The sequence below is a fragment of the Bombus vosnesenskii genome, unplaced genomic scaffold, assembly GCF_011952255.1.
Source record: "Bombus vosnesenskii isolate JDL3184/JDL3185 unplaced genomic scaffold, Bvos_JDL3184-5_v1.1 scf7180000013285, whole genome shotgun sequence".
Lineage (NCBI taxonomy): Eukaryota > Metazoa > Arthropoda > Insecta > Hymenoptera > Apidae > Bombus > Bombus vosnesenskii.
Genome location: NW_022882938.1, coordinates 1,001,149 through 1,016,314, shown reverse-complemented (window position 1 = coordinate 1,016,314; position 15,166 = coordinate 1,001,149). Strand labels below are relative to the sequence as shown.

The window sequence follows — 15,166 nt, the reverse complement described above, 5'->3', positions numbered from 1 at the left end:
ATCAGTCGTCTTACTACTAAATCTATAACACAGTTAATATAATTCGTTTCTCATCCATAACTTCGCACAACGATCATTTTCACTGTACACACTCTTACGTTTTTCGGGACGAACATTTCAACATTCAGAAACAAAAAGAATATACAATGGCTACAAAATGTACTTGCACGAATCCTTATTCTTTACTGAAGTGTTATCTGATTAAATTCTACTCATATATTTGGATCTAATTAGCTACATAGTACGTAAATGCTACGGTCAATACAATGGGATGCAAATAAATACTTTCTGTAGCCATCGTAGTTATCTCTAGCCTCTTGAGAAATAAAAAGTTTTCACATCACACTCCCACACTTTCTATCATCATTTTCGTACACTTCAACGCCTCCAGAAAAGGAAAGAAAGAATTCTTATAATTTCTCATAAAGAATAAAAAAGGTTTCGATGAAAATAATCTTTTGCGAAAATAATCTCACTATACTTTCTCAAAAAAAAAAAAAAAAAAAAAAAAAAGGAAAGAGAAAGAAAATATAAGAAAAGGAAAAGAAATTTGGCAGACGATCGAAATTCGTGACGAGTTGCTTCGGAAAAAACGGAGCGTTTCGAGATAAAAACGCCCCGATGACGAGGCTCATTGAGTCCTCCCCCTTCTCCATGGTCACGTGAGGCGATCGTAAGCGAGAACGTGACACGCGACTACGTGGGAACGTGTCATAGACGTTACCATAACGTGACCATCGCTAAGCCAAGGTTACTATTACGTTCGGCGTGTCTGCACACCTACTCGCTCGCTTTGATACCCGCGAATGTTGTGCCCTAGTCCCCGGACGGTTCATTCAGCGTTGCTTAGACCGCTGATGATGGCTACGAGCTTTTCGCGTTCTACAATTCTTTGTTTTCATAAAAACTGCACAGTCACCCTTTGTCATTGATCTTCGTAATGTGTATATTTTGTACTCGATTTAATTCTGGAAATATAATATTCATATTTTGTGTATTGTAGTATTGTTAATTCATGGATGGTTCAAGGTCCGCGCATGGTAAATGGTAAATAATTTAACATGATAAATGAAATTATTTTGAGAGATTATTTTGAATGTTTAAGGTGGAAGAAATAGCATTGTATGTTAAAAGTATAGTTGTTATGTTACATATATTATTATATATTACATATACTATATTTAATGGTTTGCAGAATAGAACGTGGTGTTCTATGAAAGAGTCATACAGGTATTGCATTAAATGGAACTGCACAACTCCTAAACTTTGATATTCTACCACATTATTTAACCAATAAATATATCATCATATTGTATTTTATTTTATTCTATCGTTGACCCACCGTCAACTTACCCTGTTTTAAGAAATTAATCACCCTAAAATGTTTAATTTGTACTATCATCGAAGTACATTTACTATACCACCTAATCTTTGATTCTACGCTTCCTTTCTTATACAATCTACCCTCGTTTACTCCAATATTCGATCGATAAATATCGAATAACATGAAACTATCGTACAATAAGTTAATACACGCATTATTAAGAAATCAAAGGAATTCTTCTACAGAATTCAATGAGTGAGCGATTCGCAAGCGGTTCCAAGCCATCGTCAAAAAGCGGTGCGATGTTGGTCCTCTGTGAGATATCGACCGCCGTTTAACCCTTCTCTGTCCTTCTAACAACCTCTCTCTATCTTTCTCTCTCTCTCTCTCTCTTTCTCCCTTTCTCTGTCTCTTATTCGCAGTGCATAGAGTAAGTACACATCCACACGATCAGCAATGCTACGCTTTTATACGTATGTTCATGTGTGCGTGGATATGTGAATGTGTACGTGTGCTGTTGGCGCGCGCACGCCAGCCAGCTTTTGCACGGCTGGTGGATGCACATAATGGCCGGTACATAGAGAGAGCAATAGCTCTGTCGCTATCTCGCGGCCGGTTCTCCATCGCTCCGCGCCACTCTCGCTGCAAAACTCTCTCTAATAGCTTTACAGCTGTGGCCGACGGAGCTTTCGCTATCGTTGGAAACTTGCACTGTCGTTCGACGCGCACTTTCGCTTGCTGTGAATTAAAACGCGAGTCACGTTGCCTCTTCGTTCGAACTTGCGCGCGAATGCTGTTCGTCCCTTCTTCCATTCTTCGAGTATATTTCATTTCAGATTGCTTGAGAATTGTTTCATTCGATTGTGCTCAATTTAAAATCGTTTAAGAACCGTTTTAACGGCGAAACGTGTTAAAAGAATTGTACGAGCTGAAAGTGGCCTTTACAAGGATTTTGTTTGCCTTTGAAACGCTCACTTCTGGCTTTAACACGTCTTGCGTTTCATCGATCGTACTCCATTTCGACATTTTCAGACAGATTGTCGACGTTTACAAGCATACAGAATAATCAACGGTATATGCCACAGCTCGTAATTTAATTGCAATGGTGCAATTAAAATAGAATTTATTAATGTAATAAAGAATCGTGCGTATCAATCGGGGACCTTTATTTTGTTTTTGTAGTAGAAAGAGAATTTAGTTTTCTGGATGGCACGCCATTTTCGGGTTCGAACGTTGATATTTCCCATTTTCGAACGAGGAAAGATAATACGCTATTCGATATTATTTATACGAACGTAAGAATTTAACTCACATTTCATAATGAAAAATAAAAAAGCTTTCATACACCAGAAAGTATTCCAATTAAGATTAATTAAGCTTCGTATTAAGATTCTTTCCTACGATATCTTTAATATCAGTACAGTAAGATAGCAACGATAATTGCAGCAATTTTTTCAGGATATTTTCCTAAGGAAGCACAGCGCAGGTACAAACAAAATTTTCCGAAGATATAGTTATACAAATAAGATCGACGAGACTAAAAATTTCAAGGCACGCTACATCTTGCGCATACCACGCTGCGTCGACACGTGACATGGGACAAAGACAAATTCGGCCAGTTGGGTCGAATTAACGAAGAATCGAACAGTTCCACGAATTTCCTTGAACGAACCGCTGTGCATCAGAAATAACGACATTTGAGCGAACAGCTCGCTGCCAGGAATTCTTCGTTCCAGCACGAGACTACGATCCACTGGGTGTCACCTATTAGCACGTCTTTCAGAAAAACACAAGTGTCTTCAAACATCAGTCCATTTTTCGAAAAAGAATTTCATCAAATAAAAAAAAAAATGAATAAAAAAAGAAAGACCGCAAATTGAATGTCAGGAAAATAAATTCCTAAAATAAATTCCAAGGATAAATTCTTCGCAAATTCCTGCAATAAATTGTCTACAAAAATACTAAAAGAATTCCACTTCTATTTCAGATGAAATTTCCAACAATTCAAAATTCACGGTTCATTAGGAAATCCAAGTCACGATATTTTAGTTTTGTGTGGAAACACCTGCACGAAGGATCAGCACGCAGGCCACAGGAGATTGAACTCTCCTCTAACTGTCCATAAATCTAATCTACACTGAATACCGCGAACTTTAGTCTTTAAAGGTCGCGAAACTCGCCGCGCTGATAGCACGGCCGCGGAGAACGTCTGCGTTCCCTTCTGTTCGCGAAAGAAACATTAGTTCGAGAAAAGAAGTTCGAAAGAAACCGGCGAATTCATGACACGGGTATATGTTCGGCCTGCTCGAATATAAATTGCTGCAGTCGCTTGAAAATCGATTCGGCTGCTATCGGCGTCCGACTTGACGCGAAACTTTCCCGCTTCCTCGAGATGTTTTATCGTTTCTCAGATTCCTCCGGCCACGGGATCGGTATAAATTAAAGCTATCTCTCGAATGGATTTCGATTTCCTTTGGAAATGGTCCGATGTGTACATATAGGTAAAAGCACGTGCGTGTCTGCATTTGTACGTTTGGGAAGAGAGGCGAGTTTCAAGATACGTAATTAGAATTTATGGGCTTGTTTTTAGGTGGAAATATTGGAGTGAGCGACGCAAGATACGTGGAGCAATGAAATTTAGAAGGAATTATGGGCTTGTAATGAGTAATTTGTAATGCGTAACTTGAATCATCGAAAATTACCACAAAACTTACAGTCAAAAGATTTTCAGAACATAACCCACGGTTACTCCAATTTGTAGAAACCTGTCTGATAGACTTTACCAGTTTTACCAAAAGTGTAGGTGTATTACGCGCTTGTCTGTATTATGCCGTAAAAATTTCAACAACGTAATCTTTTGAATTCACTGTCACATCGAACACAAAACTACAAATTTCATTGCAGTCTTTATACCTTAATTCCCCTTGAAGAATGTCATTATAGAATTTAAGGAACTAATTATGATAAGATCAACAACTTAATTCATACGTTTCTATATAGATGTATTCGTGTAAGCTACAAATAAGCCTCCAACCGGATTTCGAATAATCAATAAAAAAAAGGTGCAAATTGCTAGAAAAATCTCAAATTATTATACCAGCGAATAGATTCAAGAATTACCATAAATTTCCAGGCGGAGCGAAGACTAATTGTCGGAAAATAAGATGTGAGAGTGCAAGAACGGATCTATGAGTACGCATAGCGGAAGGAGCGTCGCGACGGCGGAAGACGAGACGAAATTTCGAAAAGCTACGTCGCGGCCGTGAAAAGAAGCAGGAAGAGGGGACGCAGCTGGCGCCTGGTCGCGTTGTTGCACTCTCGTCGAATCGACCGTGTACGAGAGGGCCCTGACTGCTTTGTGTGCGTACGAGTTGCGCGCAGAAAAATTCAATAGCGCGCGCGCTGGTCGCGCTAGCGTGCGTAGCGACACCGAACGATATATCCCGTCGTCGGCACGCAGGAGCGCGGCTTCCCAGAAGCGCAACGCGCCGCGGACCAGCTGGCCAACAGAAAGAGAGATCGGAGATTCCGCGCGCTTGGAATTAATATTAGACGGCGACGAGTGCGCGCCATCGAAAAAACCGAGCTAACGAAACCTGTGCTACGAGGCGACCCGGACCTTTGTGCGCGCGGAATATTCTACAGCCGCACACGAACACACGTTGCTGAAAATTAATAACAATTGTGGCAAGAGACGTTGAATAATTATCGTATGAATTTCAATTGTCGAATGTTTCGAGTTTTAGAAATATGGTGTTGAAAAGTGGTTTCATTTGGTGTAATTAAACAGAGAGAGAGAGAAAGAAGGAGATATTCTTAGGATGAAATTTACATGTACCGTCGAAAACAAATTGATTAGAGAATAATGCAAATAACTTGATTCTTGAGAAATTAAATGTTAATTATGTATATAATTATTCTAGTACTTAAAATTGAAAAACTTTTAGAAAATGATGTTACATAATAAGTTTGCCTTTTGATTGGCGAATAATGATTGAATTAGTATCAGGTGGAAATTTGTTCACCTTCTTGTACAAGACTGATAATTCGCTAAAAAGAATCTAAACTTCCCGTGTATGAGAAGTAACTCGTACTGATAAAACTCATATCTCCTTAAACTTCTTTGTAAAAACCTACATTCAGTTTTAGGTATTGAACAATAAAAAATTCTATTAAAAAACCAATCTCGTTACGTGATTTTAACGAGGGAACTTTCATTCCTTGTATGATTTGCAAACTAATTTTTTTTTTAAATTATAGACACTTATCGGTAGACGCTACCCTTTTGATATATTTTATCTTGAAAAATCAATTCTCTTAAGTATGTATATCTCATCGAAGCGCAAGCTGCATCGCACCCTGTACATCGAGCGAAGGATAATTGTCAACGACACGTTCGTGCGTATATCGTCGTTCGACCGTAGCGTGCTCCTTTCTTCCTTTTTTTTTTTTTTTTTTTATTTTTACAAGAAACGACGCCGCGGAATTCTGCGCGTCTCGTTTCGTTATTATCGTGTACCCGTATCGAGCAGTTACGGCTGGCTCGAACTCCTTTGTTCCACTCGGCCACGGCGTCGCGCCGCGTTATCGTGACGCGGGCGAATTTCGCCTCGACGATTTTGCACGCGGCCGCACGGCACGCATGGAATTGTCGATTCGTCGCAGACTTTGCTCCTTCCTACTGATACGGCGATGCTTGGAAAAACAGAAAATTTCAGCTAAAGAGCAAGTTACAGTAAAAGAATGTCGAATTGACTATTTGCTTCAGATAGAAGTTACGTGTTCCTTCCTTTTTTTTTCTACGTAACTATTTAAAAAAAAAGTATCTTGTAATTTTAGAAATATATCATCTGAGGCAAACAAAATTGTTATTTGAAGCTCTGAAAATTTTCGGAATATTCTTAGAGAAAATTATGAATCGTTGATTCGTTCCAATTATATATTTCCTCCTTTTTTTAAAGGATTAGTGCAACCAGTTTTTACCCAGGTTCAGTGTAAGCAGTTATGCAACTGTTCGAAAGAAAAGTTTAGGAAAAGAAAAAATAGGTATTTTAAACGTTCTTGTAAACATTGTGCATTCCAAAACCAAGTTTCAAATGATGCACAGACGAAAACCAGTAAAGAGCCACTCGACGAATGTATACATACATATACTGATTGATACATATGCTTGAGAGAATCACAGTTTAGGTAATCTTATCGCTCACGGAGGTGTTCGATAGTCCAAAAGTTCCGACAAGTTATGTAACTCAGATATCGCGTGTCAAACGGTGTAGTGTTCGATGTAACAGTTCCTGTATCATTAACATACTCTAAACAATCATAATTTTACACGGGAATTATCACTATCAACTTGACATTGTAGCTCACAAACTTCAACCACAACCTTCAACTAAACCGACTGTAGTTTTAATTTCACACAAAGGCGTAGGTATTATACGTCAGGATAATTCTCACTTCAAAAATTAGAATATCATTTACGAATCTATAAACCAGTTACAAATTGTACTCCAAGAACTTTTAATACAAATGATCAACAATTTGAACATTTTTTTTTACTGAAGTTGGTCGTGACATTTTCTCTTATCCTTTATTAAACGAAAATAAATTCAACTAACAATTTGTTTATATACTATCAGTGGAAAGATGAACATTTATCATTTCTCTTATCTGTTTCTCACCAAAACAGAATAAAACTATAACTTTTATTAACATGCAAATTATCAAAAGATCAAAATATATCAGCGAGAAAAACATCCTAAGAATTAGAAATTCATTAACTTGAAGACATGAAGAGCAAAATCAAAGTCAACGCAAATGGAATAGAAACTGTCAACCAGAATTCTACAACTCTTCCTGATACGCAAATTAGAAAGAAATCATCTTTCAGCAAAAACCATGGAAAGACAGAAAGAAGCACTTTAACAACGAGAAATTCATAAACGACAAGGCCTGTAACGAGATGCCAAAGCGACTCCAATGGCATACCAAGAATTAAATAAAACTCTATAACTTTTCCTAATATAGACACAAGCTACCAGAAAAGATTCTACTCTCGCAAATGCTAACAAAACCAACGAAAAAGATCCTAGAAACGAAAAATTCATTAACAAGTCGAACTGAAATGCAATCTACCCTATGGTCGAGGAGCAGGAAGCAAGAGCAGTAGGTGAACCGGTGGGAAATCGGCGAGAGTGTCAGCGGGGGTTCATAATTATTATTCGGGCCCGGTTCCGCTTATCTCCGTTTCCGCAGGCGTAAATCCACAGCGATAAGCTCGGTTTTTCACGAGACTCGGCGTACGTCGCGCGCTAATTCCGGCATTACGGCGACGAGGAACAAAAATGGCGGTGCGCCTCGGTCGCCCGCTGGCGCGCGCGCGCTCATGTCACGTCCCCCGTCCCCGCTAGAGGCCGAAAAAAGGAAAGGCGAAGAAGAAAAAAAGACGAGCTCTCCTCTCTCGCGGCGGCCCCAAGCAAAAAAGCTCCGGGTATACTTTCGCCGACCTCGTGGTGGCGAGCGCGCGCACCCGCGCCCGCTCGACTCTCGCGACAAAGGCTGCTTGATTCAAGGTCCCACGCACACGCACACGTCGCTGGATCCATACACACGGGCTCACGAATGCACGCGTTCGTCCGAGCGCATGCTGCCAGCGGCGTGGCCAGCTAATATGGTGCCCCACGAAAATACGGGTACGGCACAGCCCTCCTCAGTTCGAATCTCCTATCTAACATTTTTTCATTTTTCGAGATACGTTGAAACGTTTCACGTTCCCCGTGTTGTTTGATTTTTCGAGTCTTCGCAGCATGTTGATGCACATATGAGCTGAAGGTCATAAGGACGTAAGTCAGTTCACTGCTACTTTGTGAAACGAAATGCTGTTTTATGTTTATCGACTTTGAGATTAAGAAGGACGTACCGCGACACAAAATAAAATTATTTGTTAGCTGCTGTGAAAGAAGATACAAGTGATTTGGTTAAATATCGAGTTGGACGTACTTATACGTGCGAGAGGAAACTAGGAGAGATTGGAGGAATCGATGAAAGTGTAAGGAGTTTGATAAATAGTTTAGTGGTGGTATTTGGATGTAGAAGGAAATTGAGAGGTTGGAAGAATTGATGGAGCTGTGAATTTGTAGATTGATGGAGTAGGAGGTGATTGGTAGAATAGGGAGTGGGACAGGAGAGAAGGTATGTTGATACAATTGGAACATTATGAAATAGAAAAATTAACAGCTAATGAAAGTGAACGATGAAGCAAACTATGGCAGAAAATGCTTCAAATTTGAACAAAGTATCAGAATTATAAAGACGACGCGATTGTAGAAGACGGCAGTACTTTGTAAAAGTCCAACGCCTGTCGTCTATTAGGATCGTGAATCTGAAAATAGACGTGAATGCAAAACCATGAACCACAGAATCGACAAACTTAAAAGATGACGGTGGTAGCAACAGATTTAAGCAAAACACAATTTACAAGAGATTTACAGCATCAGGGCGAAGCGTGAATCGAGGATCCGAGCGAAGCATTAACTTTACACGAGCTATCGATAAGATTCGCGTGTCGAGATCGAACTTGGAGGAAGTTTATCTGGATCGGAAGAACGATAAGTATTGGCTCGATGTCTGAGCCAAGCACGCTCTCGTGAGTGTCAAGCACGAAACGAATAAAATTCGAATAGAAGTATTTCGGAGCACGGTTTCCAATATGGTGAAAGATAGCCTCATGCATAGAGGAGAAAACGAACCGGCGATCGTCGGAAGAAAAGTCGCAGCTGAAGGTATCATGAAACGGTATTTACTCCCGTATTAAGTAGCAATAAATAGCGAAGAAAGAAGCCGTGATAACTGACGTCATCCACTTACTCAAGTCATAACAATACTGTTTTTGTAGCGGCGATTACTAGCATCGTCGAAGAATATATAACTTATTCATCCGCTGAAAGCTACGGCCTCGCATACTACGCCATTGATAACCTCTCTTCGATGCCAGTGCATTCGTTGTACGAAGCACACCGTAGCTCAACATTCGTACGTAAGTACCACGATTATCGATTCGCCGGCAACAGAAACGTTCCACCCTGGATCCGATTTCAACTTTTTCCTCCCGACCGACCCGTTTACCCTAAGCCACCCATTTTTCAGTTCTCTAAATCCCTGGGTGTCACTTTCTTTGTCGCGAGTTACACGTTCGATAAAAAGGCTAGAAATCGATCAAGAGAAAGAGAAAATGGAGTAAAAACGCGGCAAAACGATCATAGACGTGGACGTTGTTCCCAGGAACGACCGGGTCACTTGTTGCTGGCGTGCACCGGCGTCGAAATCGCTCGGACGGGACGCGGGGACGGGCATTGGTCAAGCGACGCTTTTACGGCACTGCGTACGGTGTTCGACGGCGGACGAACGCGCTCGAGTGCGCATTGATTCGCGCGAGTGCGCGCGGCTCTGTGTGCTGGAACACGTACGCGTAACACGCGCGTGTATTCGCCGTATGCACGTTGGTTTGGCCGTCGTAAAACGGACCACAGCTGGTGTTGTACCGTGCACGAACGTCCACGCAGACCACGGCCGCGCGATACGTATGCACACTGCACATGCACGCACGTGCGCGAGTAAGAGCACAGGGAGTGCGCATGCGCTCGTGCACTTTCACGATATGTACCGCAAACGTACGTCGTGACGACGTAACATGCGGTACACCGGCGTACACCGAGCATACATACGGAGCGAAACGGTAGAACGGGTAAGAACCGGGGCGAAACGAAATAGAAAAGAACGCTAGAGGAACACGAGGTAATAAGAACGGCTGTATGTAATGCCTATGCTGAGGACGTTGTTGAAGACGTTACGTATATGTTTGAAAAACGACAGCAGTGGCATTCTCGTGTAAAGAGGTGCGTAACGGTCCGACTAGGTAGAGAAGAGTGGTGGGGGTAAGGGGGGCGGGCACACTGTTAAACCCACCCACACAAGCACATGATATCGGAAATGATATAAAATTGCGTCGAGCGCGCCGCTGATATTTAAATTGGTTCGCTAAACCACGGATTAATGCGCACAACGACGTCCGACAGCCCACGCAAAGAGCGGGCTTCGAAAAAGGGCGTACTACGAAAGGGAGAAAAAGGAACAAGAAACTATAACGTATACGCTCCGTTCTGGGCCGATCGGCGATCCTACGAAACCAACGTTTCGCCATCGATACCTGTTTCTACGTTGGACAGGTGTTCGCTTCGCGTCTATACTGCTGTGAGCACCGCATATGCATATGTATTTCGTTTCTTTATCAACGTCGTTCGATACTTCATGCAACTGCTTCGCCTTTTCCGTTGGTTTACTTTCGTTCTTTTTACCTCGTTCGATCGAGCTAGATCACGGAACGCGTAGTCACTGAAGACCGGTTATGATGGTTACGACGGTTACGAATGGGTCTAAAACACGCGATAATATGAAAATTTCACGCATAGTACGCGTAACTGTCCCGGCACGCAAACCACAATGTACAACGAGCGTACGATCCGGTCGACTTGTTATCTCCGCGAATTTGTTGCGGAACAGTCTGAATTTAGGCGCGAGAGCAACTATCGAGCGGTTCATGCAGATCGTCCGTAAATAAGATTCACGATCAAAAAACGATTACGAGTACAAAATTAACTGATAAAAACTATGCTGAAGGTACTGAAACTATGTTTCTCTATGCATGGCATCAATGTCAAAATATATGCTATATATGATAAATAACTGATAAAAAAAAGTCGTCGTTTTGGAAAACAGCCACACGTGGCAACGACTATAAAAGTTGCAAAAATGACAACAAGTCGTTGATATCGATAAATATTTAAAGGATTTAAATTATACAGAATACCTTCTTGCGAAATTTCTTTTCTTTCCTACCTAATGGATTGCCCAAGTCTCATAGTGATTCTAGTATTAACGCCTCGGCTAATAATACATTTATTGGAGCAAAGAAAAGAAAAGTACACGACGAAAGTATTCTCTATTTCATACGCGGAAAACAACTGATCGCTTTTCGAACGACCGCACATCGACTTTTGCCTCGCGACTCTACCTACTCTGTACTCGCGCGTCCGACTTCATCGCGGTCTATTCGCGGCCAAGTTCATTCGCGACCCTTTCGAACAGTGCCGGCGCGAAAGGGGGCAAGAAAGCAGAAGAAAAATCGCCGAGGAAGAAGAAAGGAGAAAGACAGAAGGAAAAGGATGAAAAAAGTAACATGGAACAGGTAAAAGGGATACTGTGCGTGCCCTTAAATCTCTTGGCGCCCGTTGTTCTCGCGGTCCACGACGTTAGTTCCTTGTCCGTTCCGATCCGTTCCACCGTTCCGTGAAGCGAGTAGGCCGAAATTCGCCCCCTCCTACCACCTTCTCCGCCGTCGCCGCCGCCGCCACCCCCACCTCCCTATCCGCGGCCGTAGCGCGCGGCTCGCCAACACAAAAAAGGAGGAACACCCACAGGAAAGGGAACCGGAGGAAAAAAGGAAGGAGATAGGAATAGAGCGAGAGAGAAAGGGGAATTGATCGCATTCGCGACGGCGAAACAGAGAGAGCTTCTCCTTCGGATTACTTTGCATTCCTGTCGTTAGGAACGCGCCCGTTAATTTTCGATTTCGACCGATCGTTTTTTTAGATCCACGCGTTGTTACAGAAAGATTGAGAAAGAAGCGGATATGTTACTATTTGGACCGTTTACGATAGATGGAAATGAAAGGTTGTCCGATGGAAATTGATCTTTTCCCTGTCTAGCACGAGGACTATGATTCGACGTGGCCGTTAAAACGACCCTTAACGATCCCGAAGTCGATCGCGTGTGTACGCGTCGATTATTATCGCATAAACTACAAATTGCACGTTATTACCGGGCTGCGTTTTTCTCTGTACGATACACACGTCTATAGATCAGGGTCAAATTGTTCGTGCTTGATCCTCGTGGTGTACTCAAGCCGTTGCCACACAATATCCCACTTCCGATACCACTGCTGGAGCCCGATAACGGCCGTTGCCGATGAAAATTTTTGACACGGGATCACGATCGAAATTTCGACGAACCGTGTGTGCCGCACCACGCGGTTTATCGCATAGACAAAATCTTGAAACACACGTTACATACAGTTACATATACAAGCACTATGTAAGTATACCAAGGAACACGCGAGCAGTGACTGCAGGATTCGAACGTTAGAAAATCAATCATGTATCTGTTTCTTGTTTTCTCCCGTTTTCTTCACCACACCAGGCGAGCCGGCACCAAACTCTACACAATCGACGAACAGCACTCCGTGTGTAGTCGATAATGCTGTTTACCAAAGCGGCGTTTGTTCCCAGTCAGGCTAGGCTAGGTTCACGCGCAATCGAGGCGAAAAACAAAATAAAAGGATCTCTCTCTCTCTCACTCTTTCTTTCTCTATGTAACTTTACGTGTACGGTATAGGTCGTGATGCACGCGGGTTTATATGGAAGAGAATGGTGTTTAAGAACCTGTTTCCCATACACTACGCGACGAACCGTCGGAGCCGAGCCTCGAAAACACCGGGAATCTCGAAGGGATGCACTTTGGCCCGTCACCCGTCTGACGACGACACAACGTGTTTTTGCCTGACGCACCGCGCGAGACTCGTGAAACATTCACAGCACGATGCGTGCACGCCGTGCTCGAGGACACTACCGTGCATCGCCGCCGGCTAGCAGGAGGCGTTGACGGCAATGGTAGTGGTGGCAGCGGTGGTAGTGGTCTGGTGGTGGTGGTGGCGGTTGCGACGGTGGTGGTGGTGGTGGTGGTGCCGATGGTGATGGTGGTAGAGGTAGAGGTGGTGGTGGCGATGGTGGTGGTGGTGGCGGTGACGATGGTGATGGTGGTGGTGGTGAGATTGTGAGATTGTGGTAGAGGTGGTGCCGATACTGATGGCGGTGGTGATGATCGGCGGACTTAGCAAAAAGACCACGACGACGGAAACGTGTCGCGGGTGAGAACTTCCGTATGATCGTTCGCAAGGAAAAAGGGGATTTACATCGGGACACGGTTCGCTTTCGTTGATCCGTGTCGTTTGCGGACACTTGGTGTGTCCTCGGTGGCGTGTACGTTCAATGGGAACAGGTTCCCAATGTCAACAATAGCACAACGAACGACAACGAGAAAGACACAACGATACAGGATGAATAACTAAACACATCGAAACACATCGTTCCCACCGAAACGGATTGGTATCGGGCGCATCGATAGATCCACGGAAACGTTAGCTTAGCTCGCGCACTTACCCTTCTCCTTCTCCTTCTCTTCGGTTTCTTCGGCTGGACGAGGTATTTCTCTCTTTGTTGCTCGGCCGGCACACGCTCTAGCTCTGTCTTCCGCGCGACGATTCTCTTCCTCCGGCGCTCTCTCGCTCTCTTTCTTGTGTTCTCTTTCTCTCTCCGTTCTCCTACTAGTCGACGAGTAGCAGCAGCAGCCGCTGCGCGAGCAAGGGAGAAAGGAGAGAAGCAGAAAGAGAGGGAGGGAGAGAGGGACAGAGGAGAGAAGGAAAGATAAAGAGGGAGAGCCGAACGAAAGCGAGAGTGATCCTCCGTGCTCTCTCCCTCTTGCTGCACACTCCACCCGTCCGGTCGCCCTGTCGCCGTCGTTGCCTTTGCCGTTGTCGCTGTCGTAGCCGCGGCGGACCCACTACAGCCACTACCGTTGCCGTTCTAATGCCCTACCGGCGTTACATTCCAAATTTTTCTTCGATCGGTCGGCGCTGCGATCGATATCGGAGGCGCCAAAAACCAACGTTCATCCACAATCACCGATAATATCGACACGACAAGACGTAGGAACTCTGGTCGCGGAAACCGTTTAACACTGTCTCTGCCGTCCTCGTTCTTCCTGCTACCCGTGTCCCTATCCTGTCCCTTCGATTTGCTTTTATCACGAAATTTTGCTCCTTTTCCCCACTGTTTCTCCGTCTCGTATCACCGTACGTATACATATACTTCCCGATCACTTTGTTGTTCCTTGTTTTATCAACACACTAAACGATCGAAACGATGAACCACGAGCGGAACATACACGTGTTTTTACGAGAGCCATTCAAAGAAGAAACTTCTCCGTTTATTTAACCGCAACAATAGTAACACCGTTCTTTTTCGTTCCTATTCCACTCCAGTCATACGAATCGTCGCGCGTCGATCGAGAAATCACCTAGAGCCGGCGTCGTCTTTTAATATTCCTGCTCCTACTCACGCACGCTCGCATACGCACATACAACCACGCACGCACACCTCGCACGTTCCTCCCTTTCTCACTCTCTTTCCCTCCCTCTCTCTCTCTCTCTCTCTCTTTCTGTCTCACTCGTTCGTGCTTTCTTTCGTTTCCTCTCGCGCTCCCTCGTTCGTACACGTTCGCGTTCGACGCTTCATACTACGTGCACACTCTGTGTAATCCTGGCCGAATAATACCCAGAAACACACAACACACATTTACGAGGCACAACGTCGGCCGGCTACTCTTGGACGACGTATCAAAACACTATACCTTTGGTTCGGCGGACTGCCCCGTGGTGAGTGTGCTCGCCGCGCGGTGACTGTATGCTCCAAGAGTATTCTTTGTCCGTCCGGAGTCGCAGCTGCCCGCGTTTCGGCCGTCGGTCGCGATTCGGGCCTGTTCGGCTATTCTCGGGTGTCATCCCGTTCGTCATGGCGGGAACCCAGGATATACCCAGGACCATCGGTGGGAAGGGAAAGGGAAAAGGGAAAGGGGAACTCGAGCGTACGTTCGTGCACCGCGTCTCTTATTCTCCCTCTCCTATTCTCTTTGCTGCTGTTGTATACGCGAGAAAAAGCAAACGAGACGGTA

The 15,166-nt window shown here is 43.9% G+C and overlaps 1 protein-coding gene across 5 annotated transcripts in view; it reads right to left on the bottom strand.

The window, feature by feature from the left end:
- The window catches only part of LOC117232268 (DNA N6-methyl adenine demethylase), a 146,246-nt gene extending 131,306 nt beyond the window's left edge, over positions 1–14,940 (bottom strand). The window contains exons 1-2 of one of the 5 annotated variants that reach the window (XM_033491544.1): positions 14,846–14,940; positions 13,597–14,512 (exon numbers count right to left, since the gene is read on the bottom strand). The gene's annotated coding sequence lies outside the window, so the exon portion shown is untranslated. Of the gene's footprint in view, positions 1–9,190; positions 9,445–12,200; positions 12,799–12,819; positions 13,027–13,596; positions 14,513–14,845 lie in introns of those variants that run through there. The other 4 variants (XM_033491548.1, XM_033491543.1, XM_033491546.1 and 1 more) reach the window with 4 other exon arrangements.
- Between the last annotated feature and the right edge of the window lie 226 nt (positions 14,941–15,166).